The 13,172-nt window shown below is 57.0% G+C and overlaps 1 long non-coding RNA gene across 4 annotated transcripts; it reads right to left on the bottom strand.

Annotated features, from left to right (window-relative positions):
• Positions 1-786: 786 nt before the first annotated feature.
• LOC309631017 lies at positions 787-8,965 on the bottom strand. Of its 4 annotated transcripts, none has more exons than XR_014246021.1 (4): positions 4,957-8,965; positions 4,610-4,775; positions 2,955-3,061; positions 787-1,762 (listed from the first exon to the last, which is right to left on the bottom strand). It is a non-coding gene; the product is annotated as an uncharacterized lncRNA (long non-coding RNA). The 4 variants fall into 4 exon arrangements; XR_014246022.1 differs by having other exon boundaries at positions 4,610-5,511; positions 8,139-8,965; XR_014246019.1 differs by having other exon boundaries at positions 4,610-8,965.
• Between the last annotated feature and the right edge of the window lie 4,207 nt (positions 8,966-13,172).

Below are 13,172 nucleotides of genomic sequence, written 5' to 3'. Positions count from 1 at the left end.
TGGCCTCCTGGGTGAGCAGAACCCAGGCAGGGGAGACGCCAGAGGGGTAGGGCCCCTGGCTGAGCTCTTGGGACAGGCAGGCAGGATCTGCTGTCTGGTCCATTTGACTTGTGCTGCCAGGGCTCCCCACCACCGAGCCCCGTATGTCCTCCTTCTGTGGGTTTTCCGTGGCCCTCAGCGGAGGAGGGATCCTGCAGGGCCTACACCATCTGCAGATGGGCGGGTGCCATGCCCCAGGGAGCCGCCGAGCCACACGCCTCTGCGTAATAACAAGGCACCAGCCCGCTTACGGGGCCGGGAGCCAAGTGTCCACAGCTTTGAGCAGTGGTTTCTGCTCGGATTAAGGGATGCACATCTTCGTTTCCACCATGGGACCCGTTCTGCAGATCTGCCCGGGGGCACCGGCCTGCTGGGGACACCAGGCCCACAAAGTCAGGCGCAGGCCAGCGCCCAGACCTCATGAGGGGAGGTTTCCACCCTCCAGCCCTGGCACGGCGCTCAGCCGTGCACCCCCAAGTTCAAAATTCCAAAGGACCTACTGTACAAAGATGTGCGGGGAGAGGCTGCAGACCCCTGGGTCTCAGCTGCTGGACATGGGGGGTTCCGGGGTGGGTGACTCCACCCATTTGGGACACACAAGACATAGGACACTGGAGGCTCCCAGACAGGCCTTTGCTCAGTGACTCACTCGAGCAGGAGCCCTCCTCCCGAGCAGGCGGAGCCCCTCCTGGAGACCCCACCCATTTCCAGGCAACCCCGGAAAGGCCACGCCAGCCTCCCCAAGGCAGGACGGTGCCGCCGTGAGCACCGGCGATGACGACTGGGGACACTAAGCAGGCCACGGAAAGCCCGGGGCAGGACAGGAGGGGGCCAGGGTTCTACAGGGAACTTTCCAGATTGTGGGACACACAGCACCAGAAGCTGCCTAAGGCAGGCCAGGCCCGACAGGTGCTGTCCGTCACACCCTGGCTGAACAGCAGCCAGAGGTACACGGGGGACAGAGCCACTGGTGCCCCTCTGACCCCACAGTCACAGCAATGTGGCCACCTGCCCTGAGCCCAGCAGGGAGTCCCGGGGCAGGAGAAGTCACCCAGACCATCAGAACCGGAGGGCTTGGGGGCTGACCTCAGCAAACCACAGCCAGGATGGGGTTGAGAACACCTGCATTTCATGTAGGGTTTAATTCTGGGACAGAAGGCTGGCTCGGCATCAGTAAATCTATAAATATAACCCACTATGTTAAGAAGTGAGGAGAAAAAAATATGATCATCTTAAAGGTGTTGAAAGCATTTCATATCCTTTCCTACTAAAAACTTTGAAATTTCTTAGCAAGAAAAGAATGGCGCAAACCTCCCTAACTTGATAAAGATTTCCTCTAGAAACCTTCAGCCAAAGTCATGATTAACGGTAAAACTTTAAAAGCATCCCCCTTACAGTCAGGAGAACAGACAAGGGTCTCCATCGTTACCAATATTTTTTTTTATAAAGTTATTTATTTATTTTTATTTTTGGCTGTGTTGGGTCTTCGTTGCTATGCCCAGGCTTTCTCTAGTTGCGGTGAGTAGGGGCTACTCTTCATCACGGTGCACGGACTTCTCCTTGCGGTGGCTTCTCCTCTTGCAGAGCATGGGCTCTAGGCACACGGGCTTCAGCAGTTGTGGCTCGCGGGCTCTAGAGCTCAGGCTCAGTAGTTGTGGCGCACGTGCTTAGTTGTTCTGCGGCATGTGGGATCTTCCCGGCCCAGGGATCGAACCCATGTCCCCTGCATTGGCAGGCAGATTCTTAACCACTGCACCACCAGGGAAGTCCCACCAATATTTGTATAACATTTCATGTTTTACCAGTATTACACTAGAGATCATAGTCAAGGCAGTAATATATATACTTTAAAAAAAGAACTGAAAGTCATAAATATTTGAAAATAAAAAGATCAAGCCATGACTGACTGTAGGTGCTATCGAGAAATCAGAAGGGGGCCAACTGAAAAGCTGTTTGAATTCCCTGGGGGTCCGGTGGTTAAGACTCAGCACTTTCACTGCCGAGGGCCCAGGTTCGATCCCTGGTCAGGGAACTAAGATCCCACAAGCTGCGCAGTGCAGCCAAAAAATATATATATATATATATCAATGTTAGAACTAATTATATAATTTAGTCAAGTTGTGAGGTCAAAAAGCAACATTCAATAGTCACTAACTTTCCTGTACAAGTAATGACTGATGAAAATACATTGTCAAACATGTCACAAGAGCCAAAAAAAATCTAAAAATCAATCCAAAAAAATGTAAAAGGCCTGGATCAGGGGTCCCCAACCCCCAGGCCACGGAGCACTACCAGTACATCGCCTGTTAGGAACCGGGCCGCACAGCAGGAGGTGAACAGGGGGCGAGCGAGCGAAGCTTCATCTGTATTTACAGCCGCTCCTCATGGCTCGCGTTACCGCCTGAGCTCCGCCTCCTGTCAGCATTATGGGGAGTTGTATAATTATTTCATTATGTATTACAATGTAATAATAATAGAAATAAAGTGCACAACAAATGTAATGCACTTGAGTCATCCCGAAACCATCCCCCCAACCCCAGCCCGTGGAAAAACTGTTTTCCACAAAACTGGTCCCTGGTGCCAAAAAGGTTGAGGACGGCTGGCCTACATGATAAAAATTATAAAACTGCATTGAAAAGCAATTGTTTAAAAAAACTGAATAAAGGGAGAAATTTGAAATACATAAGATTCTCAATTTTGAGAAAAAAAATCAATTCTCCCAAAACTAGCCTACACATTCAGGGCAATTCATGAGACTTCAGGTCGAGCCCAAAGTTCTTACAGAGGAGAATAGCCGAGAAATTTTGAAAATTAAGAAGTATGTGTCCTACTAAACTATGGTATTTGAAACAGCGAGGTTTTGGTCCAGACGGAAACCTGCACAGAGATGGGAGGATGGGAGTCCAGAAACACACCTGCGTGGGTTGGAATTCATGTGGACCGATTCACATGGTTGCGGGCGAGGTGGAATCTGCAACGGAGACTCCAGGTGAGAGACTGGTCTTTGATCCATAGAGAATTCCTCAAATATCAATACAGAAAGACAAACAACAAAGGTGGAAGATGGCAAAGAGCTCAGATAGATGGGCCCCAGGAAACACGCAAGGTGCCACGAACTTATGAGAACATCTCAACCTCCCAGTCCTAGGGAAGCACAGATGGAAACACTCGTGAGATTCACCTGTCGTCCAGGTGGGCACACGACAAGGGGCTTCACCTGGCCCGGTGTTTCAGAAGGACAATTTGGCCGTGTTTATTTAAAATATTAAAGTGCACACCCCATAACTCAGCAGACGTGTTTCTGATCATCTGTTCTATAGAAGAACTCATGTGTGCTCACATAGACTCACTGGTGGGATTTAATGTCGATTTGTCTGAAATAACAGAACTCTCGAGCAGAGGCATGGTTAAATAGAAGGAGAATGCAGCCGCTTTTCAGAATAAAGAGGAAACAAACAGAAAGGACAGGGAGATCTGGACATACGAATGTGAAATGACCACCAGGACTTAGGGTTCAGTTGAAAATGCTCCACAACAATATGCCTGATAGACCTGAACTATTAGGGTCTCTCAGATGCCCAGGTAAGACCCAGAGAAAGTTCTAGAAGGGAATGCCTGCAGTGTTAACCTCAATACTCTGGATGGAGGGTGTGATTTGGGGTGTGAACAGGAACTTTATTTTTCGTCATACACTTCTGAATTTGGAGTTATAACAATCACATATACATACGCTACTAGAGTATTTTTTTAAGTTTTTAGGAAGCTTTAAATTCTGGCTGTTGGTCATGCACACTGGATCTTGGCTGAGAGCAGCGGGCTTCGGCCTGCTCAGCCACCTCTCACTCCAGCACCTCTGCCCACTCCGGCAGGGGCTGCAGCAAATAGTCCCCCTACCCGAGGCCCTGAGGGAGACCCTCCTGAGTGGGCAGCCCTTTCACCTGTCCAAACCAAGCGTGTCACCTGTAAGTCCCAGGATCCCAGGCCCCCCTGCTACCCCATATATAACTGCACTCCTGGCGCCGGGGGCACCCAACCCAGCTCCTGCCTGGTGTCCCCGGGTGTTTCTGACCACTGCGGGGGGTGGGCAGGGGGCTGGCAAGGTCTCTGGTTTTGAAGTGCATTTTCCACAACTGCAGTTAAGTCAGAATACCCAATCTGGACAGCTTGAAGGTGGAGACGTAGAAATGGTCATTTGGTGAGACTAGCTCCTTCCAGAAAATCTGCAGGCAGAGTGGGAAGGAGCCTGAGGCTGGGGGTCTCTCTGAAGCAATGGGAGGGTCAGCAAGCAGGCTGGCCAGCGACCACTGCTCTGAGCCTCATGCTGAACGCAGCCCTGAGGGGCGCGTCCCATCCCCACAGGAGAGGCCCGTGAGGATGAAGAAGCAGGACATCGGGGGTCTTCATGGCCTGGACCAGGGCACGAGGGACATGTGCAGGGTGTGAACACTCAGGTGAGGGCCAACCTGTGCTGGTCAGAGCAAAGGCGACTATCCCCCCTGGGAGCCCCTGAGCTAGGGAGCCAGAGGTGGAGGGTCAGGGGAGGGGGGTGATGGGGAGCAGCCTCCCTCACCTGTGGCCGGGCTGGCTGCCGGCTTAGAGGACGGATGGAGGATGGATACGCCAGCCCCTGCTGTGAGCTCCGCGGCCTGCTGTGGCTCATGACCTGGCGGTGACGAGTCAGTGGCACACGGAGAAGCCTCTGCGGGAACCTGACATTGTGACGACATTGCTCTTGCCTGTTATGAAAGGGTGGGTCCACTCCCAGTGGGTGGGAAACCAAAAACTCAGAGCCTGAGAAGCTCTTCTCGTGCCAGGCGCTTCCCCTCCGCACCCCTTCCCTCCCTCCCAGGGGACCTGCCTTCCAGGTGACAAATGCAGGTCCCCACCAGGGCTGGAGTTAAAGCGAGGACACACTACCAGATTGCCTCCTTCCCCTGTAACTCCGGTGTCCCTCGCTGTCCCCACTCTGGAAGGTACTGTCACAACAGCTTATCACAGGGACGTCCCAGGAGGGTCGCTCATGCCAGGTGTGCTCTCAGGCTTCACACAAATTAATCAGACTTACGAAGAATGACAACTCTGGGTTTTTTTTGGTGGGGAGCGGGTTATGTAAAATTCACATAACATAAAATTAACCATTTTAAAGCATACGATTCGGTGGCATTTGGTACCTTCACAATGTTGTGCAACCACCTCTCTCTGGTTCCAAAACATTCTCAACACCCCGAAAGGAAGCCTCACACCCACTGGCAGTCACTCCACATTCACCGCCTCCCCCAGCCCCTGGCTGCTACCAACCTGTTTTCTGCCCCTGTGGATTTCTCTCCTCCAGACATTTCGTATAAGAGAAATCAGACAATACGTGCCTTTTGTGACTGGCTTCTTTCACTGAGCGTAATGATTGCGAGGTTCATCCAGGTTGTAGGCTGTGCCAGCACTTCATTCCTTTTTATGGATGAATACTACTCCATTCTGTGGGTAGACCACACTTGCTTTATCCACTCATTAGCTGATGGACATTGGGGTTGTTTCCACATTTTATGTGCTGTGAATAATGCTGCTATGAACATTCGTGTACAAGTTTTTGTTTGACTACCTGTTTTCAGTTCTTTGGGGTATATATACTTTGGAGTACAATAGCTAGGTCAAATGGTAATTCTCTTTTTCTTTTTCAGGACCCACCAAACTGTTTTGCCCAGTGGCTGCACCATTTTACATTCCCATCAGCAATGTACGGCACTTCCAAATTCTCCACATCCTAGCCAACATTTGTTATTTTCCATCTTTTTTATTATATCCATCCTAGTGGGTATGAAATGGTACTTCCTTGTGGTTTTGATTTGCATTTCCGTAATGACTAATGATGTTGAGCATCTTTTCATGTACTTTTGGCTATTTGCATATTTTCTTTGGAAAAATGCCACTCAAGTCCTCTGCCCATTGTTTAATTGTGTTGTTTGACCTTCTATGGTTGTGTTGTAAGAGTTCTTGTATATATATACATATATATAAAATATGTACATATATTATATATTTAGTTAATTTATATTATATACACATAGATCTAGACACTAGATCTGTATCAGAGATGTAACCTGCAAACATTTTCTCCCACCCTGTGGGTTGTCCTTTCACTTTCTTGACTGTGTCCCTTGATGCATACAAGTTTCTAATTTTGATGAAGAAGTCCAATGTATCAATTTTTTTCTTTTGTTGCCTGTGCTTTTGGTGTCCTAGCTAAAAACTCATCGCCAAATCCAAGGTCATGAAGATCGACCCCTGTTTTCTTCTAAGAGTTTTATAGTTTTAGCTCTTCCCATTTAGGTCTTTGATCCATTTTGAGTTAATTTTTGTGTATGGTGTGAGCTAGGGGTCTAACTTCATTATCCCAGCACCATTTGTTGAAGGGACTATTCTCTCTCTCAGTGAATGGTCTCCACACCCTTGTTGAAAACCAATTGACCATAGACATGCACGGGCTTATTTCTATTCCATTGGTCTATGTCTTTATGCCAGTATCACGCTATCTGATTACTGTAGCTTTGTAGTGAGTTTTGAAATTGAGAAATGTAACTCCTTCAACTTTGTTGTCCCTTTTTAAGGTTATTTGGCTATTCAGGGAACAACCTTGTATCGTGCCCATTTTTCCCATGAGATAATGGAGAAAGCAAAAGAAGACACAGTGCCCTCCTGGGGTGGCTCAGCTGGGCACTGGCAGTTTGGGCACCAGCAGTGTTGGAGGGGATGAGGGGAGAGGGCTCGGGGGCCAGGCAAGGGCACTGGGTCTGCGGGCCGGGGAGCACCTCCAGGGGCTGCCTTGACCTGGCTCTGGGGCTCCTGGGGCTGAGGGCACAGTGGGCAGGCACCTCAGGCCACCCTCCCCGGCTCCAGCCCCAGCCTCAGGCCTGGGGACCCCTTTGATCTGGGGCCCCCGGGAAGGGCTAGGCTGCCCCGTCTGTCCCCTTCTCGGGGACACCTTGGCCAGATTCTCACTGAAGGGCAGGCAGCAAGGAGACAGGCAAGCTGGTCAGTGTCACTATCCAGTCTAAGCCACCAACTGCCTCCGCGGAGGGGACACTTGACCTCCAGTGCCCCCTGCCTCCCAGCAAAGGTGGGCCATGGCCACGTCCTGCTCACCCAGAACTGGCCCAGGTCTGGGGCGCTCGGGCTGAGCTTGGCTGTAGGGACGACCCAACAGGCCAGGTCATGGCTGCAGGCTGTGGTCACCAGCCTCCCCTTTCTCACCCAACTCCTCAGCCGTGTTGTTCCAGCCGGTGCCTCCTTTATCCATGGGGATGTCCCTGCTGTGCTGGGGGACGGGGAGCTGTAGCCTCCTGTGAGCAGGGCCAGGGCCGGAACCTTCCCTCACCTTGGGTTGCGCCCAGGACAGCAGGGCAGGGCGAGGCAGAACCGCTCCCCACGCCACCCCCCCCCAGCAGCGCACCCCTGACTCTGGAAGCAGCCTGCCCCTTGACTACCCCTCCCTCCCACCTTCCACCCGTTTCCAGGGGTAGGGGTTCCTGGCTCAGCGTCAGATGTCCTCTCCCACCCAGGAGGCGTTTACTCTTGCACAGAGAGTCAGAGCCCAGCAGCGTCACTGGCAGACCACGGCGGCTGGAATCTTCTCTCAGCCCCACCTGCCAGAGCCTCCCCTCGGGGTCCAGAAGACCCGAGTTCCTACCCTGGGACTCAGTGCACCTGCCAAGGTTGCAAGACCCTGCTCCTCGGACCCTGCAGGGCCCCCCAGGAGAAAGCGCTTCCCTGTGGGCCCACACTCCATCCCCTCCCTGGCTGTGCCCTGGCCCCAGCTTCACACAGCGTGTGGTGGTCTGAGCGTTGGGTGGCTGGGCTGGGTCCTGACCACACAGGCTGGGGGCCTCCTCAGCCCGGTGTATGGGCCCCGCCCCCAGCCCGTGGGCTGCCCACCAAGGCCACTGAGGCCAGAGCCACCTCCCCACTGTTCTCTGCTCCTCCCGGGCTGGCTGACAAGGGCCCCCAGCCTGGCCACCTCTCCCGTCCTCCCTGCCGACTCAGCCCCTTCTCTCAGGCGGACTCCCTGGGGAAGACCCTCGGACCGACGGCCCTGCAGCCCGGGGCACCTTTGTGAGGAGCAGCAAAGATCAGGACAGCCAGCCAGAGAGGGGTCCGTTTCTGGAGCACCGCTCCACGGCCGCGGGGTGCAGAGGAATCATCGCGTCCTGGGCTGCTGGGGTCTCAGCCCACGAGGTGAGCACGGGGTCCGCGCCTCCACGAGCTCAGGGAGCACGTAGGTGAGTGAGCAAGGTCACGTCCGAAGAGCAAGGCGACGCCTTGTTTCAGATGCCGATTCGTCTCTTCCTAAAAATGACAACTGGAATCTGGGTCCTCCTTCGGCCACGTGGTGGACCCTGGTCCTCCTGGGTCAGCTCCTCCCAGGGGCGAGTCCTCCACGGGGTTCTCAGAGGGTGCCTCGAACTTGACCCAGCCCTGGAAATTGCTCTTTGCTTTGGGGACCCAGCAACCCCTGAGGGCTGTCCACACTCTCCGGGTGATGAAGGAATGCTGGAAGGCCTCAAGTGCGGAAGACTGACTTCCCTCAAGGTTCCTCGAGGTCTCAGGTGCTGCATCTGCGTGGACACATACGTCCTCGGCCCCAAACCTCTGGGGCTGGCAGCAACCTCAGACCTGCCCCAAGACGAGTGGAAGATTCCGGGACTGAGCCAGGGCTGTCTGGGGCGGAGGGAGTGGCCTGGTTTGGTTTCATGTGCCGGTCAGCCGGTCAGCCGGTCAGCCGCAAAACAAGGAGCGGCCGAGGGCTCTCTGGCATCGCCCTGCAGGCAGAGTCTCTGCGGGCTTTTGGTAGAAGCTGGTTTTAGAGCCAGCAGCCTGGCCGTATGGACTGGAGAAAGAAAAGATGAGAAGCCAGCGACGGTCCCGGAGGGAAGAGGCGCGGAGGGCACACGGAACCAGGCAGGGAGGGCCGGCCAGCCCAGCGGGAAAGCAGCAAGCTCCCGGTGGCCTGGGCCTGCCAGGAGGGCTTCGCCCCAACACGTCACACGGTGCCTGGACACCCCAGGGCCCGGCTCAGCCCTCCCCAGGGGACGGGCCAAGGAGCTGGGGCGAGGAAGGCGGCACAGGGAAGAGCGCGCCAGGCGGGCCCAGAGCTGAGGGCGGGGCCTTCTCCTCCAGTGGGTGCGCAGACCCCAGACTCGGGCACGGGCTGTGCAGGGCCCCCCCTCCGTGCAACTCCTCCCCAGCGCGCCCCGCGTGCACGAGAGGCCTGCCCAGGCTTCTGGCGGATCAAAGGGCCCCGCAGAGCTGAGCAGGCTGCCTTAAAGTCTGAGCCCGGCAGGCGTTGGCGCGAGAGGGGCAGGGGGACACGTAGGACCACCCTACGTGCGGAACAACAGGGGCACCCATGGAGCGAGGGGCAGGGGGACACGTAGGACCACCCTACGTGCGGAACAACAGCACCCATGTTCTGTCTGGCCTGCTGACCCCACGGTGCCCAGATTGGGCCTCCTCCACCCTCCCTGGTCCCAAGAGGCAGCCCCTGGCCCGGCTTGGGGAGCAGCTCGGTCTCAGAGCAGAGTCAGTCTTCTGGGGGTTGGGGACGAGGCCCACGTCTGGGGGCCTCCAGAGTCCCACTGAGTGTCTGGGCAGAGTCGGGGCCAACTTTGGGGTCTCCACACTGGGGCAATCCCGGGGTGGCCTTGGGCCGAGACCCTTCATAAGGACAAGAGACGCATTCCCGAGCTGCCGAGTGAGGGACTCTGTTTTCCCACCTCCCCGCAGAGGCAGGGAGCTGCAGTAAACCAGTGGCACCCACCAGGCCCAGGGTCTGGCTCCCCCTCCCACCCCCAGGCTCTGGGGAACCCCGTCAGGGACCCTGACTCCGTCCGCAGGACGCCCCGCCTGGCGAAGCCTCTGCTCAGCCAGTGTCACATTCCCCTCCATCAGCCACACGCCGTGGCGTCCACTTCCTCTCTCAGGCTGCTGCCTGGGGGCCCCGTGCCCTACAGAGGTGGGGGGACCCTGTGTCCTCTGCTGACTCCCAGGGCATCACAACACCTCCGGGGCCCCAGTGGGTCAGGGTGTGGCAGCCTAGCTGTCCTGCCCAGTGCCCTCTGACCCCGTGCCTTACTGCCAACACGACGGGGCCCTCGTTAGGGACACGGCTGGCAGTGACGGTCGTGAGCAGACACGTGGATGGAATTGCTCAATCTATCTGAAAACTTGCTTTTGGGGTTCCCCTGTTGCTCCGCAATAGCTGGGGAAGGGGAGCACCGGCCCGTGGGGATCCAGAGGTGGAGGCCAGCAGGCCGGCAGCCCTAACGTGTGGATCCGGCGACCCGCGCACTCCCCATGTCTTCTGAGCAGCCAGGGCCCAGCGTGCCCTGACCCCTCCCTGGCCGGAGACAGGAAGTGGGGGGGCAGGGTGCTGCCCTCCAGGACTCGGGGTCACTCCTCGAGAAGACGGAAACGTGGGAGAGCACAGGCCCCCTTCCGAGATGACTCTAAATGGTCCCTTTCTTCTCAGCCCTCCCTTGGTGTAAGCAGAGGGCAAATCCAGCCCCCATCACACACCCACTCATTCAGGGACGATGCCACTTCCTTTTCATGAGCAAACCACTCACTCCTTCCTCCCTTTCTTCCATTGCACGTCTGTGTCTGCACGTCTGTGCCCACACCTCTGGCAGACCAGGGCCCCAAAGCAGGAGGTGGTGGTCTTGGTTGGAGCCACAGCAGCCATGTGTGGGCTCACGAGGCCCTCCCCAGTGTAACCCGGCCCTGGCTCCTGAAGCCCAGGCTGCGTGGGCATCCCTCGCCCTGGGCTGCCCCAGACGGGCACTAGATCTGAACGGCAGGGCCGGGGCAGTAAGTGGGGGCCTGGCAGAGGCAGCTGTGTCTCAGGAACAGCGGAGTCCCAGAAGCTGGCACTGGGGCACCTCCTCTGGGCTTCATGACCAGGGATGGGGCCCCTTCCCTCTCCCAGTAACAGTGTCCACGTCTGTACAACATAAGCACTCCCCCGGGTGGGGCAGCAAGGAAGGAGGCTCTGCGGGCCGGACGACTGGACGGAAGAGGGGAAGGAACACTGCAGGTGCACAGGCATCTCCTCTCCAGGCCCCCAAAGCCCCGTGACCTGGCAGAGCCGCCTCCACACCTGGCCTTCCAGCTGCTTGTCATCAAGGCCCTCTGGCAGGGGTCAGCCCCACCCAGAGCCGGGAGGATGGTCCCGCCTGCCATCCCTCTGGGCCACAGGCCAACACCGTGGCAGGGCCTTCATCACTGCCTCCTCCCAGGCCCTGAGAATGGGGCCCCCAGGAGCTGGGTCCACGCGGGGTCACAGCAGCAGCGTCTCTCCCGCACAGGCACAGACCTCCCTCCTAGAGCCTCACGGAGGAAACAAGGAAACTGAGCCGAGTGCCACATCCAGAATCACACTGCTGACAAGTGGGAGGGCCGGGATTTGAACTCAGGCCTGTTCCTTTCGCTCCGGGACAGGACCAGGGAGTCAGCTAGCGCCAGCTACCGAGATGATGCACCTCCTTTCCTCATGTTGGCTTTCTGTTACTTTCAGTCATCAAGTGTCCTGATGATGCAAAACTGGCAAGAAACTGCACCTGGTGGGGAGGCACGCATGTGCCCTGGGAAGAACCTCCGCCCCAGCCTGGACCCTGGCCTCCCCTCGGCCCCCTCAAGTGCATGGAGGCTGAGCACCCAGGAAGCCACCCAACGTGGAGGAGACCAAGAGGGACGCAGCCAGAGCCCCGCACCCCTGGGGAGGGGAGGCTGCCCGGCCGCCATTCCCAGTTTTCCTTACAGCCATTCTCCAGAGGGACACTGCACCCCTCACTTCCCCGGCTCCCCTCGACGTCAGGGAAATGAGAGCTCGGATCCAGCTGGGGGCATGTCTCCTCACTAGGGGACACTAGGGGAAGGGCCCTGGCTGCGAGGGTCGTGACCTCTGAAGGGGAATGACACGGGGACCTTGCAGGCAGTGGTGAGGATTTCTCTAGGGGATGGAGTCATCATACACCTGGGAGGCACGTGTGCAGGGGCCGTGCCCGTGACCACCATGTCCTGAAAACCGGCCACGTGAGCATGGCACGTGGACATTCTGGCCACACCACTGTCTGGAGGCCCAGAAACGCACTGGACGCTGACGCCACCCTGAGAAATCTCCCCGTCTGGCCGGATTAAGAGGAGGCGACAGATCCCCATAACAACAACAGTACGTGTGTGTGACTCTATCGAGCCTCAGGCCGTCTGGCTCCTGCCTGACCCGGAAGCACGCGGCTGGAGGTGAGCTCCTGAAGAGAAGGCGGGGACAGGGGCCAGGTGGCCTGAGCCAGGCGGGCACAGGGGAGGCATGCAGGCAGCTGTGCCAGGCACAGGCAAGCAGGAGCAGGCTGGCCTGAGCGCTGCACAGGGTCTGTGAGTCACCAGCATGACTGGGTGGCAGGTGCGTGAGGACGGCCAGAGGCCAGCACGCTGGGGTAGGGGCCTCCCAGCCCCGCTCTCACACAATGACTCAGTGTCTCTGGGTGAGGGGGTAGAAGACTGCAAGCCCCCTCTTGAGGCTGCTGAGCCCACCACTCTGGGAACCCCAGGGGAGCGATGGAGCCCTCCTTCCTACCCACAGTGGACAAGCTCCCCCTGCTGTGAGGTGAAACAGTAAGCCCCCAGGTTCAAGGTTTGGGCACCCTTATTGGCACATGGTGGTTATCCTGGGGTCCTCTTCCAAGGGTGCCTATTTATTTGCTTTCCCCCCATTTCAACCAATCAGGCGTCTGGGGTCATGGCCTGGTGGTCTCTGGGGCCTTTGCCCACGTATCAGGAGAGCAGGAATGGGGTGGGGGAGGGCAGCAGCCGGGAAGAAAGAAACGGAGGCACCCTCAGCTCCCGGCGCCCGTCCCCCCGCCCCGGCCTCTCACCTCGCTTCCCACGGCCCGCATCCCCACCCTCTGCGGCTACCAGCACTGTCCACCCGCCCTGCAAGGTCCCCCGCCGCCTCGCTCACTGTTACGCCCTCCTCAGCCCCCAGCAATCTGACCTGTTGTCGGCCCGACGCCATCCCTTCCCCAAGAGATCACCTGCCACCGCCCAGCGGCCCAAGCCAACGGAAAAGCTTCTGCCCCCCTCGCTCG

The sequence above is a fragment of the Balaenoptera borealis genome, assembly GCF_965194805.1.
Source record: "Balaenoptera borealis genome assembly, chromosome: 6".
Lineage (NCBI taxonomy): Eukaryota > Metazoa > Chordata > Mammalia > Artiodactyla > Balaenopteridae > Balaenoptera > Balaenoptera borealis.
Note: the sequence above shows the minus strand (reverse complement) of the source record. Positions and strands in the feature narration are given on the sequence as shown.